The following is a 17,300-nucleotide window of genomic DNA, read 5'->3' on the forward strand; positions in this document are numbered from 1 at the left end:
TCTGTACGAACCGTAGTTCATTATTATAGTTCATTGTAAAATAGCAACAGTAGTGTAATTATAGTCAAAACCCTATAAATAGCATTTGGAATAATAGATCTTTCTCTCAGAATGAATGCAGCATGGTTTATATAGCGTTATCGGAATATACGGGGTGTAGGCTACTGACTGACTGCGCTCCGCGTAGCTTGATTGATTGATTGATTGAAAAGTTTATTAACAGATTGCAGAATGGGTACAGTACAGTACAGCTCAGTACATACAATTGTTGATTGGGGATGCAGACCAACTTTCGTCTTGTTTACATCAGGGTCCCCCATTTTCAATTCATCATAAATCATAAAGCTCAACTCGTTATTATTCTGCGCAGACCGCAGAAACACGGGAACGTTTTGATTATATTTAAAAGGCTTTACGTTAAACGAAACAAGTGGAACTTCGAAGCTGTAAGCAGAATACAAGTCATATGAATATAGTGTTCTTCCCCCTTTTTACTGTATAAGAAAGAATAGAAAACGCATTGCAATGACACTATAGTGGACAGACTATGTATATGATGGGATTCAAGTTCGCGTTTTTGTTGCTCATAGGCATGCTGTCAGAGTATGATATCTTAATCAAACATTCTAGAACATTTGTCGTCACAGATCATGTCCTAATAGAACATAGGCTATGGCATGGATCGTGATATTGTGTGGACTGTTATTATTACTGTACACCGGTACCACCCATTGTGACTACAGCCTTGTGAGTCCCGCACACAAACATGATGGAATTCAAGTTCATGTATTGAAAGGCAGGCTATCATACATGCAGTGAGATTCATTGTTCTTGTATATGCTCTCGTATTATATTGTTTATATAGGCTACCCAATACTGACATCAAAATAGATTGTAGTATGCCTCTAGAAATCATATGCAGCAGGTAGAAAATTGACGGGAGATCCATCGCGATTTGGAATAAAATTGAGGAGAACTTTAATCCCTGGGGTATTAATCAAACAACACGGGAAAAGGCAGTCATATTCCAGCGCGGTCTTTATTAGCCGACAACAAAATAGATGCATCTAAAAATCATATAGCCAATCGAACACAACTAATAAAGGCATTCATATTACAGCACGGTTATAATGACACACAACCAACGCCAAACAGTGGTCAACGAACGGTCTTTATTAGTATTTTGAGCTGTCCAGGCAGAATTGCAGCAATGGTCTTAGGGAGCCGTTGATATCTGACATCACCGTTTACGAGTCCGCCTTTTATTTATCCCACAATACGCGATAGTGTCTTCTTGGTTCGACAGCAGTGAACAATCTTCGTGGAGTTTCTCAGGGTTCCGCTCGGGTCCGTCCATTATTTCACATCCCATGGGGGGTGTTTCCTCATTTTCATGACCATATATGGATAATCATGCACGAGCATTGACGGTAGAACAAAGTGGTATTCATCAACACGGAGGACCATAGAGCCTGCGTACGCACGTGTGATGAATGCCGACTTCCCTGTGCGTGCGCTAGTTCTACATTCCGTGCTTACGTGTGGAAGTAGGTCAAGTTCTACGTCCACGTTGATGCATGAGGGCCCTGGACTCCAGACCACCAAATTACCTCCATTTACTTAGAATACAAAAGTAAATTAAAAAAATAATAGCTTTTTCACTTTTTACAGATGAATATGTTGTGAAACTTTAACACACTAGTTCTATGCAAGACGGGGGGAACTAATTAGAAATTCACCAACTGAGAGCAAAGTGTAATGTAGCACAAACTAATTTCCATTAAAGAGGACCTTGTTAAATCTCAGCCTAATTGGAAAATTCTAATCCTATACCTAAATAATACTTTAAATTGAGGAGTTACGCTTAGTCCAGCCTCTCCGTTCATGACTTATAATTTCCAATTTAACAAAGTAAACAGAATTTTTTGTGTGTGTGCGTCATCCAAAAGGAAGGGGATCTTCAACCCATCGAGTCGGAATTATTCAGGAAAGAGCGACGGAGACAATGAGCGCCACACTTACCGTTCAGAGTAGCTTCAGTTCTGCTGTGACATCACTGCTCTTCACCTGAGAACACAAGGCAGCAACAACACACAGTCAGCTTAATTGCTTGATTTTATCGATTTATTCATTCAGCATAATGCCTCTCTGAAAGCTCCATGAGAATGAAATAAAAATGGTAATGTGAGGTGGCCTCCAGCCCCCTGGGGGGGGGGGGGGGGGGGGGGACACCATACCCACTCAAACGTCAGCGGTGAATCAGGAAGACTACAGCGCGGGGGCCTCGCGGAACAGAAACAAAAGGCCAATTTACATTTGGACATGGCGAAAGATGTAAAGGAAAATTGGAAAATACGGTCTAGCGAATGTCCGGAACAGAACACACCTAAGTGGTTCTACGGCCTTACATTTTAGTCTGAGGGATCCAGTAAGTGGCTTAGCAAAAACCACAGCGTTCCCATCAAGGGGGAATCGGATGTTTAAAAAAGAAAAAAATGTGTCTGGAATTTCAGAAGGCATATCTTCACCAGTTTACGCTAATTAAATTCTCGCTTTATTTTTTCTTGCCCAGGAAATGCATATCAAATCCAATCAAATGTATTTTGTAAGGCCCGGCAACACACGTTAATGTCCCCATGGGCCGGACACGTCTTCTTTAAACAAGTCAACAAGAAACATCACGATACATCAAGAACAAAACTAAAAAAAACACCATGAAATCCAAAATAAATGTAAAATAAATAAATGAAACACTCCCAGACATACCCCACCCGAAGGTAAGGAAAAACTCACAAAAAAACCTAGCAATAGGAAAAAAGCAACACAGGCAGTGTGCTGGAGAGAAACCTTAGAAGGGCCGTTCAAGGGGGGATCGCCCTTCTTAGATGTCGGTGATAATAGTGTTGCTATGGATGATCAATGGGTGGAGAATAAAACAGGCAAAATAGTTGCTATGCATGTACATATACGTGTAATAAAACACAAATATGTACATGCAATAGCAACTCGGGTACATGAACATATCTCTCTCTCTCCCTCTGTCTGTCCCTCTCTGTGCCCAATCGCAGCTCGTTTCCCTTCCGCAAATACATCCATCATCCTCGAGACTCCCATCGCCGGGAACAACAACACTAGTGTGTAAAGCACACTGCAAACATTTTCTGACCAGCCAGCAAAATTCTACTATTTACGCATTTTCCATCTGGGTTCATTTTGTTTGGAATGTCAAGGGGATGAAGGCAGGGACCGGTTTTACTCCCGCGTCAGCAGCAGACTGGCTTACGACGCTACGCTACATGATTTCATGGCTTCCGACACGTCACTCAAATCCCCCCGGTCCAGTCGGTCTCCTGGACCCCCGCAGCACCAGGACAGGGGACCCTGTGTTGTCACACTGCATTTCAAACCTTTATTTATACAGGTAAACATCTCATTGAGACACAGTCTCATTTACAAGAGACTGTGTCTCAATGATATTATGTGATATACTGCAATAATAGAGAGCCAAGGCCAGGCTGAGATGCAAGAGACCATCATGCCCATGATAATTATTAGGGATGCCCCGATCACGCTTTTTGCCACCGATACGATCACCGATCGTCGTGAGCCATATCGGCCGATACCGATCCGATCGTTTTTGATTAAAAAGAAATTAAAAATTATTTTATATAAAACGTTTTTTTTTTTTTTTTTTTTTTTTTTTAATAAAATATATATATTATATAATTAGACTTGTACTTGTATTATCTGCGAGACATCGCCACCACGCAACAAGTCAAAATGCTCGCTATCTGCAAACAGCTCCACTGTCTGTGTGTACTCTAGTAGCCTCCAGCTCCAAAAAGGATTCTCCGGCGCTGCAGCGGGACCCTATTGGTAACGTTATGCTTTGGTCATTTCACATTCAGCAAGCCCTCAGCTCGAATACGCATTCAATCAATGTTATAAGACATTGATATCAGGAGCTATCTGTAGCTACTGCTAGCCGGCTAGATGACGTTAAGACAACTATTTAGTTCAATCGGACATTTCGTTTTGAACTGTGAACTAACGTCAGCTAACGCAAGCTAACGGAGATATCAACATGGACTACTAGACTTCCTGGGGCATTTGTTGATATCCGGAGCTATCAGTAGCTAGCCGGCTAAATACCGTTAGACAATGCCTACTAAAAGTGAATAGTTGACTGGGTAATTTTGTTTAAACAGTAACGATAGCTAGGTAGCTAACGTTAGCTCAGGTCGAATGCACTATCTAGACTCAGCAGAGGAGGTCCGCCTCCTCTGTGTTTACAAACTCTACACGGGTACGGGCGGGGCTAGGGAGGAGGAGCAGTTTGCAGGTCCTGTGCGTCTGAGACAAGCGAGTGAGATATCCACTTGATCAGTTTCCGCGATCGGCGAATATGACTAATTATCGGAATTCCCCGATCGCATATTTATACTGATTATCGGCCGATAACGATCGGTGGCCGATCGATCGGGGCATCCCTAATAATTATTAGGCCTTTGTCTATATTATTAACCACCTTGAAGATGCATAGCTACAGTGATATGAAGAGTAGGGATGGCCATCAATCGATTTTTCTTTTTTATTAAAGGGGACATGTACTGCTATTCCTAGCACTATTTGGGCAACTTTACACAATTCCTGTTAGTCTATTGAAGACATCTGTAAGGTTTTTTTTTCAAAAAAATGCATTGTTTTATATTTCTAATCAAGTACTCAAAACCATCATTTTCCAGCTTCAAGATTTCAGGCTGTTATGGCCCCGCCCATAAGCACTTTGAGTGACAGTCAGCCCACACAGTCTGCGACTGGTAGACAGCGAGAGATAGAGAGAGAGAGAGAGAGAGAGAGGGGGGGGGGGGTGGGAGAGAGAGAGAGATAGAGAGAGAGGGGGGGGGTGGGAGAGAGAGAGAGCTTCTTCCAGAGCGAAACCCGACACCTCTGCACACACGCCGGAGAGAGAGAGAGAGAGAGAGAGAGAGAGAGAGAGAGAGAGAGAGAGAGAGAGAGAGAGAGGGGGGGGGGTGGGAGAGAGAGAGAGAGAGAGAGAGAGAGAGAGAGCTTCTTCCAGAGCGAAACCTGTGGCTGGCTGCCACAAAACAGTCACATCTAGAGACCGCAAAACCTACTCTAGCGAGGCCTTCAACCTTGAACTGGAGAGTCTGGACTGGTCAGATGAACTCAATGGTACACTGGTTGACGAAACATGGCTTGGTTTCAAAACCAAATTCTCAGCAATACTAAACGACATGGCCCCCCTAAGAACCACCAGGGTAAAAAATCGCGCTGAGCCGTGGATGCACTCCGAAATACTGGCCGCTATGAAAACCAGAGACAAAAAATGCTCTGAGTTTCGTAAAAGTCAGTCAAAGCTTACTAAAAGCACGAGCAGTGAACTCCAAGCCCACGTGACTGAACTCAAACTAGAAAGAAACAGACTAAGAAACGACGTAAACTCCATGATCAAAACTGCAAAAAAGAATTTCATCAATGACAAAACTGAGGAAAACAAAAACAAACCATGTGAACTTTGGAAATTACTCAATAATCAACTAGGATGCAGTAAAAAACTTAAAACCAGATTCTCAAACATAAACATAAAAACGGACAACACGCTCATCACAGACAAGCTGGATGTAGCCAATTACTTAAACATTTTCTTCACAAACATAGCCACAACACTGGTAAACAAACTACCCTCCCACTCAGGGCTTTATGGGGTAGAACACATAGTAGCTTACTACAAAAACCTAGGGGTCCGCAAGGACGACTTCAAGCTGGAAATGGTAACAACAGATGAGGTACTCAATAAACTGAGCGCCCTCCAACCTAACAAGGCCACTGGCCATGACAACATCCCCTCCAAATTCCTCAGAGACTCAGCAGCCGCCATCACACCAATCATCACACACATAATAAACCTCTCCATAAAACAGGGACACGTCCCCAAGGACTTCAAAATTGCGAGGGTGACCCCTCTGCACAAAAAGGGCAGCAAATTAGACCCAGGCAACTACCGCCCTGTTTCTATTCTCACCTCCATCTCGAAAGTCATGGAAAAAATAGTCTACGAACAGGTCGAAAAGTACCTAGCGGAAAAAAATCTAATCTACGAATTCCAATCTGGCTTCAGAACATCCCACTCCACTGACACATGCCTTCTCTATTTGAATGACCACATCAAACAAGAGGTGGACGCAGGCAAATACTGCGGCATGGTCATGCTGGACCTACAAAAGGCCTTTGACACGGTCAATCACTCCATTCTGATTGACAAGCTAAAAGCAATTGGTTTTGATAGTCTATCAGTGAGCTGGATGCAATCCTACCTTGAGGGGAGGGAACAGATGGTGGAAGTAAACGGTACCCTATCCCCCCCCCTCACAGTGAGCTGTGGTGTTCCACAAGGAAGCATACTAGGACCGCTACTGTTCCTAATTTATGCAAATGACATGTCGTCAGCTTGTGACTGCAACTTGTTCCTGTTTGCGGACGACTCAGCCCTGCTGGTCTCTGACAAGAACAAGTTACAGGTTGAAAAAACCCTCAGCTCGGAACTAGGCAGAATCTGCATATGGCTCGCTGATAACAAACTATCATTACACATGGGCAAAACAGAGTCCATTCTCTTCGGTTCAAATAACAAACTCAGCAAGACCGACGGCTTCTCAGTTACAGTGGGTGACAATATTGTCACAAGGAAAGATGAAATTACCTACCTGGGTTCCATCCTAGAGGCTAATCTCTCCTGTGACAAAATGGCATCCAATGTAATAAAAAAAGTCAACCAACGAACTCGATTCTTGTACCGGATCTCCTCTCTGGTAAACAAGAACACCCTGAAGACTCTGGCAGGAGCACTCATTCAGGGGTACTACGACTATGCTTGCACCTCATGGTACCAAAGCACCTCAAAGGCGCTAAAAACAAAATTACAAACATCTCAAAACAAACTGGTCAGACTACTGCTTGACCTTACTCCTAGAACCCACCTCACCCCTGCCCACTTTGACAACCTAGGATGGCTTAGAGTAGACGACAGAGTACAACAACTTGCAATGGGCCTGGTCTACAAGATACACTACACGACCAAGGTACCCATGTACATGTCAAAATACTTCCCAAAGGTCAGTGAATACCACGATCACAACACCAGAGGGAGCTCCACAAATCATGTTAAACCCAGATTCGGCTCAAATAAGGGACTAAACACGTTTCGCAATTATGCCACATCAATGTGGAACGCCCTACCCAAAGCTGTAAAGGAATGTGGATCACTACCCACTTTCAAAACCTCTCTCAAGGGACACCTACGGGAGACTGCAATTCAACACTGGCCCCTGTAAATATCCTAACCCAACCCCCTCCAATGTACAGTCATTTACCTAGTATGGTTGTCAATAGTTCAATGTACAATTGTGTTTGTTTGTACAGTGTCTCCTCCCCCCCCCCCCCTCAATGTACAGTGTTACTTGTTTATACAGTGTGCCCCCCCCCCCCCCCCCCCCCAACCACCTCCAATGTAAATTACCCAGTATGGTTGTCAATATCCCAATGTACCCAACCCCCCCCACCCAACCTCCTCCAATGTACAGTTTCTACGTCAAATGTATATACTCCCTTTTCTTGACTCCTTCTGTATCACAAACAGTACTGTATTTGCAAATCTGGTATGTCATAAATGTATAGATGTAGCAGTACTGACTATCTGTATGTCATGTATGTCATATATGTCTATATGAATTGAAAATGGGGGACCCTGATGGAAACAAGACAAACGTCTTTCTCAGGTCTGCATCCCCTTAACAATTGTATGTATTGAGCCGTACTGTATTGTACCCATTCTGCAATCTGTTAAATAAAGTTTTCATTCATTCATTCATTCACCTCTGCACACACTCCGGAGGGAGAGAGAGAGAGAGAGAGAGACAGAGAGAGAGAGGGAGGGGGGGGGGGACCTGATGGCCTAATTTACTGGAGGAGGAAAGGGGCTGAGCTGAATCAGAGCAATCCGCCAATATGGTATTTAGACACTAAAACACATTGATACGAACTCCTATTACTATAATACAATGCTAGATACTGAAAAATGACATTTATAGTACATGTCCCCTTTAAATCAAAATAGTTTATGCAAATATTGTTTTGTCTAAAAAATATCGTTTCCCTTGTTTTTACCAGCACCTACACTGTGTACTTGTGTAGTGTATTGAGAGGGGACCGTATTAACTGTTACACTGCTGAACGGCATGCTAGGTACAGTGCGCTAGCTAGCCAGGTAGCATAACATTCTGTTAACATCTGGGGGAAAAGAAAGATGAAGAAAGAGAGACTGGAGATGTTACATAGCAACGTTTTGTACGTTTGCCATATTGTTTCGTTAAGTTCACACATTTCAAGCATCAGTGATGTAACTTTTGGAATTAATGCTTTGGTTCCTGGAAATAACGTTAGCCTCCTAAATATCTAGCTGTTAGCGATGGCAGCAGGGATGTTATTTGAATAGTTCCCAGTGACTATGAATAGTCATTGACACTTCCGGTTTGACAGCAACATGTAGCAGACACGTTTGGTCACAGCTCCGCTCCCGTCAACGTTAATTTCGCTTAAAAACCTTATTTGAACAACACTAATGAGTTTAAACCTCATCGTATATATTAAATAAGACCTTCTACTAACTATATCAAAAGAAATAAAGATTCAACATGGGACCTAAGGACAAGAAAGAGATTGGAAAGAAACTCGGAGGAGACAGTACAACGGCGCAAGTTGTGACACGCTCTTCGAGGGATACAGCAGCCGCCAATACAACAGCACCGTTATTGACTAGCCCCGTTGGGGAGACAGTAGCGGATAATATACCGGGCCCGACGACGACTTGCCCCGAGAGGGTGACAGCAGACGACAATATAACGGTAACGGCGGGGACAAACAGTGAGAGAGAAAGCAGTGGAATTTGTGAAGAAAATATCCGTCAAATCCACTGTGTCTCCCAATGCTCCTACAACCTCAACTGATACAAGCAGGGAAGATAGATACACAACCCGATTTCAAGTCTCTGACTAACCTGATAAAGGATCAGATGGACGCTTTCAAATTACACATCGATGAATTCAAATTACACATCGATGCTAAATTCGAAGAGCTTAAAAAAGCGGCCGCGGAACAGGCCGGGCGAATTACTGCAGTGGAGAACACGGTGCTAGGAATTACATTGAAAGTCGAGGAGAACGAGAAGACTGTTCACGATGGATTCACAGAGATAGCGGAGGAGATACAACAGGTGGAAAAAGCGCTTCGGAACAAAATACAATACATCGAAAAGGAAGCAATGGAGAGGCGGCTCGAGACCGAACGTTACTACCGTAGAAATAATATCCGTATTGTGGGATTGGATGAATCAGTCAATTGCACAGTAAGGCTGAGCCCGAACCCTGTTTTTAGGGTTCGAACGTTCGCCAGGGTTTATCGAACGAACGTTCGAACGTTCGTTTTTTGTAAATTTTTTAATAAATTTTTTTTTATTACATTTCTTTTTCTTTTATTACATTTTTTATTTTTTTTTATAGATCCTACGGAGGGCGGCATTGCATAATCTATTGGTGAAAAAACATGTTGTTTACAGTGGTGGCTGTTCATGTAAACATGTAATTAAACAAAGCACTCAGAAGAAAATAAACAAGCTACTGAGTACTGCATCAAAGTTCCTACTTATGATAAACAATAGCCCTTGCACACCGCAGTCACGTAAGGGGCTAGATAAACAAAGGCATTCGTTTTGTGGCATTAACGTTATATAGTTAGTGTTACACGTTCAATAACAGGTATTCACTCTTGGTCGACGGGAAGGAGAGAGGCGCGCGCCCCCGTTCCACCGTCTACCTCGGAACGGGGGACGGCAGAGAGACAGAGAGACACCGGCGCGGGGGTCCCGCCGGGCTCCCAACACGCCTGCCGCCTCGGCCAGAGTTGTTTCCAACGCAACCACCTCCCGCCATGAAGCTCGCGCTCCGTGGCCGAAAAAGGCTGGTATTCATTAATGATCCTTCCGCAGGTTCACCTATGGAAACTGAACACTGTGACCTCTTTTTTTTTTACTTCTAATTTTACTATGTTTTTATTTCATACTTATCTTGTCTTGCACAGTCTCTGGAGCGCAACAATAAGAAGCATTTTGTACAAAAGTATTCTGTACTTCTGTATGACAACTATTAAAGAAACTTGAAACTTGTTACGACTTTTACTTCCTCGGCGGGGTGCTAACGCTACGTTAATGCTTCTCGCAAGCAGATCAATGGCGGCATTGCCGGAAGTAAAAAAAATAATAAACGCTTGCCGATTGGTGGTAACAGCAGAGGCGGGTGCAAGCGGTGTGACGTAATTGGCAGAATCGCCTGTCATTCAATCAAAATAATTGTTCTATTGCATTGGTTGAGACTAGAGCTCTGGTTGAGTATCCAGCAACAGCCCGGCAGAGACCATACTGGTTGAGCCGAGCGACTCGGGGGACGCGCCGCTTCACATCGCCTCACCGTCGTTGCGCCTGCTTTATTTTTTTTCACCGAACGTTCGAACCCATTAATTAAAGTCCGAATGTCAGCTTAACGAACGAACGTTCGAACGTTCGGGCTCAGCCTTATTGCACAGACGACATATTTCCAACAGTGTTAGCAGGAATTCTAGGTAAACAGATCCTATCCACAGTGCCGTTAGTGGACCAGTGTTATAGTCGGTACACGGGACCTAAAAGGCAACGGGACGAGGGTTATCATTGCTACTCTGCGCAAGACAGAAATAAGAGACGCGATAATCAGAGGGGCACGCAAGCAATGGGGGAAACTGAAATATGGTGACAAACCAGTGTCTTTCTACGAGGATCTTTGCAAGGAGGCCATTGCCCTACGTGTCCCCTACAAAGATGTGCTGCAGAGGCTATACAAGAGAAATCTTAAGCCAAGCCTTCGTTACCCAGCCCTTCTATCCATCTTGGGGGAAGATGGTAATAGACTCGGATTACGCTCGCCTAAAGTCGCCGATGAATACATGAAGCAACATGATACTGGACTCCCGGGGCCGGTCGCACCATAGGCTCGAATCAGAAGACAAGCCTACTCATCTCTCTCATCTTTTTCTCATTTTTTTTTTTATTTTATTATTTTTATTAGAATGACTTTACCACGGCTCAACTACAAAAGCAACAGCAGATATGCATGTTGGCAACACTGAGGCACAAAGTGTTTAATACGGAACGATAGGCACTATATTTATAGACTTCTGGTTTCTGAGGAGGCAATAATCCAATAATGACATTGGGAACACTTTGGAATATTCTGGACTCTTCTCTCGACTACTCAGGGACACAATGGAATATGCTGGAAAACACTAGTAGGTCATAACTCCTGGACAGGAAGAACATTCTGGAACATAACAGCAGTGTTTACGAATTTACATGGGTATTCTACAACTTTCTAGAATACACTGTACTCCTACAATGAAGGCCTGTAACTTTAACATCCGGTATGTATATGCATATGAACCAGTGATGGAAGTTCAATAAGGTTTTAAAAACATCAGCCTCATCTAAAGGTATAAGCATGACAAGGTTATTCTAATATTTTAAGCAATTACTCCACTGCTTTAGGGATTTGCATAATGTAGCTCTAAAAATCTCTTTTTTTCTGTTGAGTTTTATTTTAATTCTTACTTTTTTTGGTGTTAGTATTTTTCTTCACTCTTTTCTTTTTTCTGATGGTTCCAACATAAGTTAGTAGAAGGTTCAAATGAATATATCAATGGAGGTATATTTGTCATTTTTCACACTATTGTTATTACAATAATGGGAAGGCGCAAGACCAAAAGTGACATTCTATTGAATTAGAATGAAAGTTTTAGATCCTCATGGTACCAAAGCACCTCAAAGGCGCTAAAAACAAAATTACAAACATCTCAAAACAAACTGGTCAGACTACTGCTTGACCTTACTCCTAGAACCCACCTCACCCCTGCCCACTTCGACAACCTAGGATGGCTTAGAGTAGACGACAGAGTACAACAACTTGCAATGGGCCTGGTCTACAAGATACACTACACGACCAAGGTACCCATGTACATGTCAAAATACTTCCCAAAGGTCAGTGAATACCACGATCACAACACCAGAGGGAGCTCCACAAATCATGTCAAACCCAGATTCGGCTCAAATAAGGGACTAAACACGTTTCGCAATTATGCCACATCAATGTGGAACGCCCTACCCAAAGCTGTAAAGGAATGTGGATCACTACCCACTTTCAAAACCTCTCTCAAGGGACACCTACGGGAGACTGCAATTCAACACTGGCCCCTGTAAATATCCTAACCCAATCATTCCAACCCCCTCCAATGTACAGTCATTTACCTAGTATGGTTTTGTCAATAGTTCAATGTACAATTGTGTTTGTTTGTACAGTGTCTCCTCCCCCCCCCCCCTCAATGTACAGTGTTACTTGTTTATACAGTATGCCCCCCGCCCCCCCCCCCCCCCCCCAACCACCTCCAATGTAAATTACCCAGTATGGTTGTCAATATCCCAATGTACCCAACCCCCCCCACCCAACCTCCAATGTACAGTTTCTACGTCAAATGTATATACTCCCTTTTCTTGACTCCTTCTGTATCACAAACAGTACTGTATTTGCAAATCTGGTATGTCATAAATGTATAGATGTAGCAGTACTGACTATCTGTATGTCATGTATGTCATATATGTCTATATGAATTGAAAATGGGGGACCCTGATGGAAACAAGACAAACGTCTTTCTCAGGTCTGCATCCCCTTAACAATTGTATGTATTGAGCCGTACTGTATTGTACCCATTCTGCAATCTGTTAAATAAAGTTTTCATTCATTCATTCATTCATGGCAATTAGCATAGGAAGATTAGGGTTAGAAAGCTCATTTTGGGCAACCCGGTGGCTTAACACTTTCTATGCCGGGAAACGTCTTTAGACGTCATTCCCGGCCATGCTCAAGTTGCCAGAGGACGCTTTACGTCGTCCTTATATCAATATTTCAAAAATCTGCGATCGGATTCATATGTCCCCTCCGCTGGCCTGAGATCCACCAGCAGGACCCACTGAGCTCTCTGGCGGTTCAGGAGCGCCATCTGGTGGCCGATCGGCGCAATCGCTTAACAGGATGTGCCATAGAGGTTGTGCTAGACGTCCGTAGTACTTCCGGGCACTCGCTATAGGTCCCGGGACTCTGGCTCGTCACGCTACACAGTGATCGATTGCCAATAACTTGATAAACAACATGATTTGGACGTATATACCATTATACAAGCTGGAGATGGACCGGGTAAATTTACATCCCATAATGATAAGACTTCTACTCTACGATGATCGCCCAACGGCGCGCGGAGACTGGGGTGAGTTTCAGCGTGTAACGTTACCGTCTTCGATACTAACTGCTATTATCAACATTTGACCCACATTAGATGATTGGTATAACGCTGCCCACGGAATTATAAACGCCCCCTAGCCCATCCGGTCAACATCAGATGACGTGTAGTAACTTCTAGAAGTACGTCTAGTTGGAATTTTTTATATCGCGCTGATTGCCATAAAACTGTATGCATCATCAATATAATGCATTTGGGGCTATAGATCACGTTCTGGAGAAAGCTGCAGAAAGAGATGAAAACATACTTATACGTTTAGACCATACTTTACTATGAATATGTGAATGAAAAAGTTTAACGTTGCTACACAATGAACAATACATATAGGACTTTGAATGGGCCCTAATAATGGCAATGTAGCAATAGAATTTAAAAAGTTATAGCCATGCAAAGAAGGGGTACTTCTCCATAGACAAATAGAGCCGGCAACCTATGGTATATCATGAATTTAACCCAAGGCAACCAAAGTGTTAAGGGAGGGAGTCATACGAGTAGGATGTGTCTATGGAACACAGTCCTGTACGACTCTCGGAGGGAGGGGGAATTAGGGGATTATTATTTGTATATATGTATGTTTTTAAGCTCGGCTCTCAACGGGACCTCAATAGTTGGATGTATATCTATTGTAGCTTCGCACTCCAGAAGCATTACCAACAACTACACAACAACATGTATAGATTATGGCTAGTTTGAATATAATGATTTGGAATACTGGGGGAATAAATAATCAACACAAACGCAAAAGCGTGCTCACACTGATGAAAAACGGACAGGTTGACGTGTCTCTGCTAAGTGAAACGAACATTTTAGGGAAAGACATAGCTACGTTAGCGGACAACACATATCATAACATTAGTCACTCTTCCTTTGGAACGAGAACTCGTGGAGTTGCCATAGTCGTTAGACGGAAGTTGAATATTGAATTGAAGGGAGTATGGTCTGATGCAGATGGTCGGATAACTATAGCTAAGATTGTACACAAGAACATCGCCACCACGCAACAAGCTCCACTGTCTGTGTGTACTCTAGTAGCCTCCAGCAACGGCCAGGATTCTCCGGAGCTGCACCTGGACCTATACTCGAGTAGCCTCGAGCAGAGCTACGGCCAGGATTCTCCGGCGCTGCACCTGGACCCTATTGGTATAACGTTACTTAACTGTGCTCAGCAAGCCCTCAGCTCGAATACGCATCGAATCAGTGTTATAAGACATTGATATCAGGAGCTATCTGTAGCTACTGCTAGCCGGATATATAACGTTAATACAACGCCTCAGTGAATTATTTAGTTCAATGGGACATTTCGTTTTGAACGGTGAACTAACGTGAGCTAACAGCTAACAGGTAGCATACACGTCTCTACTAGACTTTGTGGAGCGTTTGTTGATGTCAGGAGCTATCGGTAGCTGGCCGACTAGATACCGTTCGGTTAGACAATGCCTCATCATGTATTAAACTAAAAGTGAATAGTTGACTGGGTCATTTTGTAACGGTAGCTAAGCTAACGTTAGCTCAGGGAGACGCCGCCGTCCTCCCGTGTCCCGTCCCACTAGACTACTAGACCCGTGTTTACATGCGTGCGGTAGGGGCTGGCACGCCCACTGTGCGAAGCCTCCTAAATAACTTTTTCCAGTTCGCACATATCTATTATCTATGACTAATTCTATCTATTTTTAGGGGCAAATGCGAGTGAGATAGTCGCGCTGTGGTTACATGACGTCATTGCTATTTTAGAGCTGCCCTACCGGTTACACGGTATAGTCAAAATCCATACCGTAGAGCAAATTCATACCGTTTATACCGTATACCGTTTATACCGTCCACCCCTATCCCGGACTATTCGATTTATCATTAGAGCCTTTAGCACAATATATAAGACAATCCCAATCCATAGAACCAATCGTAATCAAGGGCACACAACATAAAATTAGTTTATATGCGGACGACATAATACTGTTCATGCAAAACCCCAACACCGCATTGCCTCATCTTCTCAAGTTGATTGAGGACTTTGGCGATTTATCGGGATTTAAGATAAATTGGCCGAAGTCGGCTTTCCTTCCACTTAACGCCCCTGCAAAAAAAATATATAACCCTCCCAGAAGAGATACCGATGGTTAAACATTTTAGATGTTTGGGAGTTGAAGTATTCCCTACCATAAGCCAAACGGTGAAGCACAATTACATAAAAATCCAAAATAAAATCAAATACGACCTTGACAGGTGGTCAAAACTTAAAAACTCAGTACAGGCACGGGTATCAATAGTTAAGATGGACGTCCTACCTAGAATCAACTTCTTCAGCTCAATGCTACCGTTACCCCCTCCAAAAGTTTTCCGTTACCCCCGGAAACAATTACACTCCTCTGCATACAAATTTATTTGGAATAACAAACCACCACGTATAAAAAGATCCACCGCACAGAGAAACAAAGCAGACGGTGGTATGGCATTTCCAAATTTTTTCCACTATTTTAAGGCGTACACTTTAAGACAGGGGTCTCAAACTCGCGGCCCGCGGGCCAATTGCGGCCCGCGGGAAGATATTTTGCGGCCCCCTACTGGACATCAAAGTGTAGTGTTAACGCGGCCCGCGCGCAACTGTTTGCCGAGTCGTTGCGCGAGAGTTGGAAGTTTTATTTATTTTATCACTTGTAGGCTACCATAGCGCAGGCTCATGACAGCAACGTTATGTTAGTGACTTGAAACGTGATTCCGGAGTGATATCAAGTAAAGTGGAAGCAAATGCATCCTCGCTATCTCTCTCCTCTGCGAGCAGTGCTGAAGTGCTCTGCATGTCCGGCTGCACTGTCTGTGTCTGTGTACGAGTCTGGTCCAATCACATACGCGTCCCGTCAGCGTTTTCCCCCCTCACCCACAGTCTGCGAATCAGAGGCAGAGTAGGGGAGTAGGGCGGGTCTTCACGGACTGCATGTCGTATCTCTCTTTCAGTTCAAGTCGGAGCAGATTTGAAAGCGCAACTACAGTAAACTCGCTCCCAGTTTTATCTCTGTGAGAGCCTATTTTCGCCAGCAGGCACCCAGCAGAAAAATATGGCATTTTCAAAGATGGTCAGTAAAAGAAAAGTCGACTGCAATTCAAAGGTGAATGGACGGAAAAATATGCGTTCATCCCGAGTCCCAGCCAGGGGCGTAGCTGGAGATTCTGGGCCCCATGAAAGAATCAATTTGTGGGCCCCCAATCTATAAAAGAATTTGGGGCATTTATTTATTGATGAAAACGCATAATATGGTTTTTACCTATTTTTTTTATAATACAGGCAATTATACTTTTGAGTCATCTACATTAACTTACTTTAGGATAATAATAAAACCATATTAATAAAAAGATAATAAGTGTTCTCTTATTAGTGTTCTCCCCCCCCCCCCCCCCCCCCCCCCCCCCCCCCCCCCCCCCCCCCCCAGTGCTGGGCCCTTGGAATCATCCTAACCTCCCCCCCCCCCCCCCCAGCTACTCCCCTGGTCCCAGCACCAAACCAATTATGTGACTATATGCCAAGAAGAAACGGTAGCTATTTGAAAATAATGTATGACTGAAGTGAAGAACTGAAGAACTGTTCATGTTCTGAAATGTTATTGCTAAAGATTGAGAAGATTGGATCAGTTGTACTTTTTTTTTGAATAATTGAAACCCTTTTTTTGTGGAATATTTGATGCGGCCCAGCTTTACCCAGACTCTACCTCCAGCGGCCCCCAGGTAAATTGAGTTTGAGACCCCTGCTTTAAGACCACCGACAACATGGTTTGATCCCCAAGCATCAGTATCCTGGAGAAATTTAGAAGAAAATATAGTAGCTCCACATAGACTGAAGGACATAGTATACACCAAAT

At 43.5% G+C, this 17,300-nt stretch overlaps 1 protein-coding gene across 4 annotated transcripts in view; it reads right to left on the reverse strand.

Moving 5' to 3' along the window:
- The window catches only part of LOC311224417 (bromodomain adjacent to zinc finger domain protein 2B-like), a 283,540-nt gene that overhangs the window by 233,928 nt on the left and 32,312 nt on the right, over positions 1 to 17,300 (reverse strand). For all 4 annotated transcript variants that reach the window (XM_084309389.1, XM_084309390.1, XM_084309391.1 and 1 more), the window contains exon 2: positions 2,023 to 2,067. The gene's annotated coding sequence lies outside the window, so the exon portion shown is untranslated. The remainder of the gene's footprint in view (positions 1 to 2,022; positions 2,068 to 17,300) is intronic.

This window comes from Notolepis coatsorum, assembly GCF_963971535.1.
Source record: "Notolepis coatsorum genome assembly, chromosome: 3".
Taxonomy (NCBI): Eukaryota; Metazoa; Chordata; class Actinopteri; order Aulopiformes; family Paralepididae; genus Notolepis; species Notolepis coatsorum.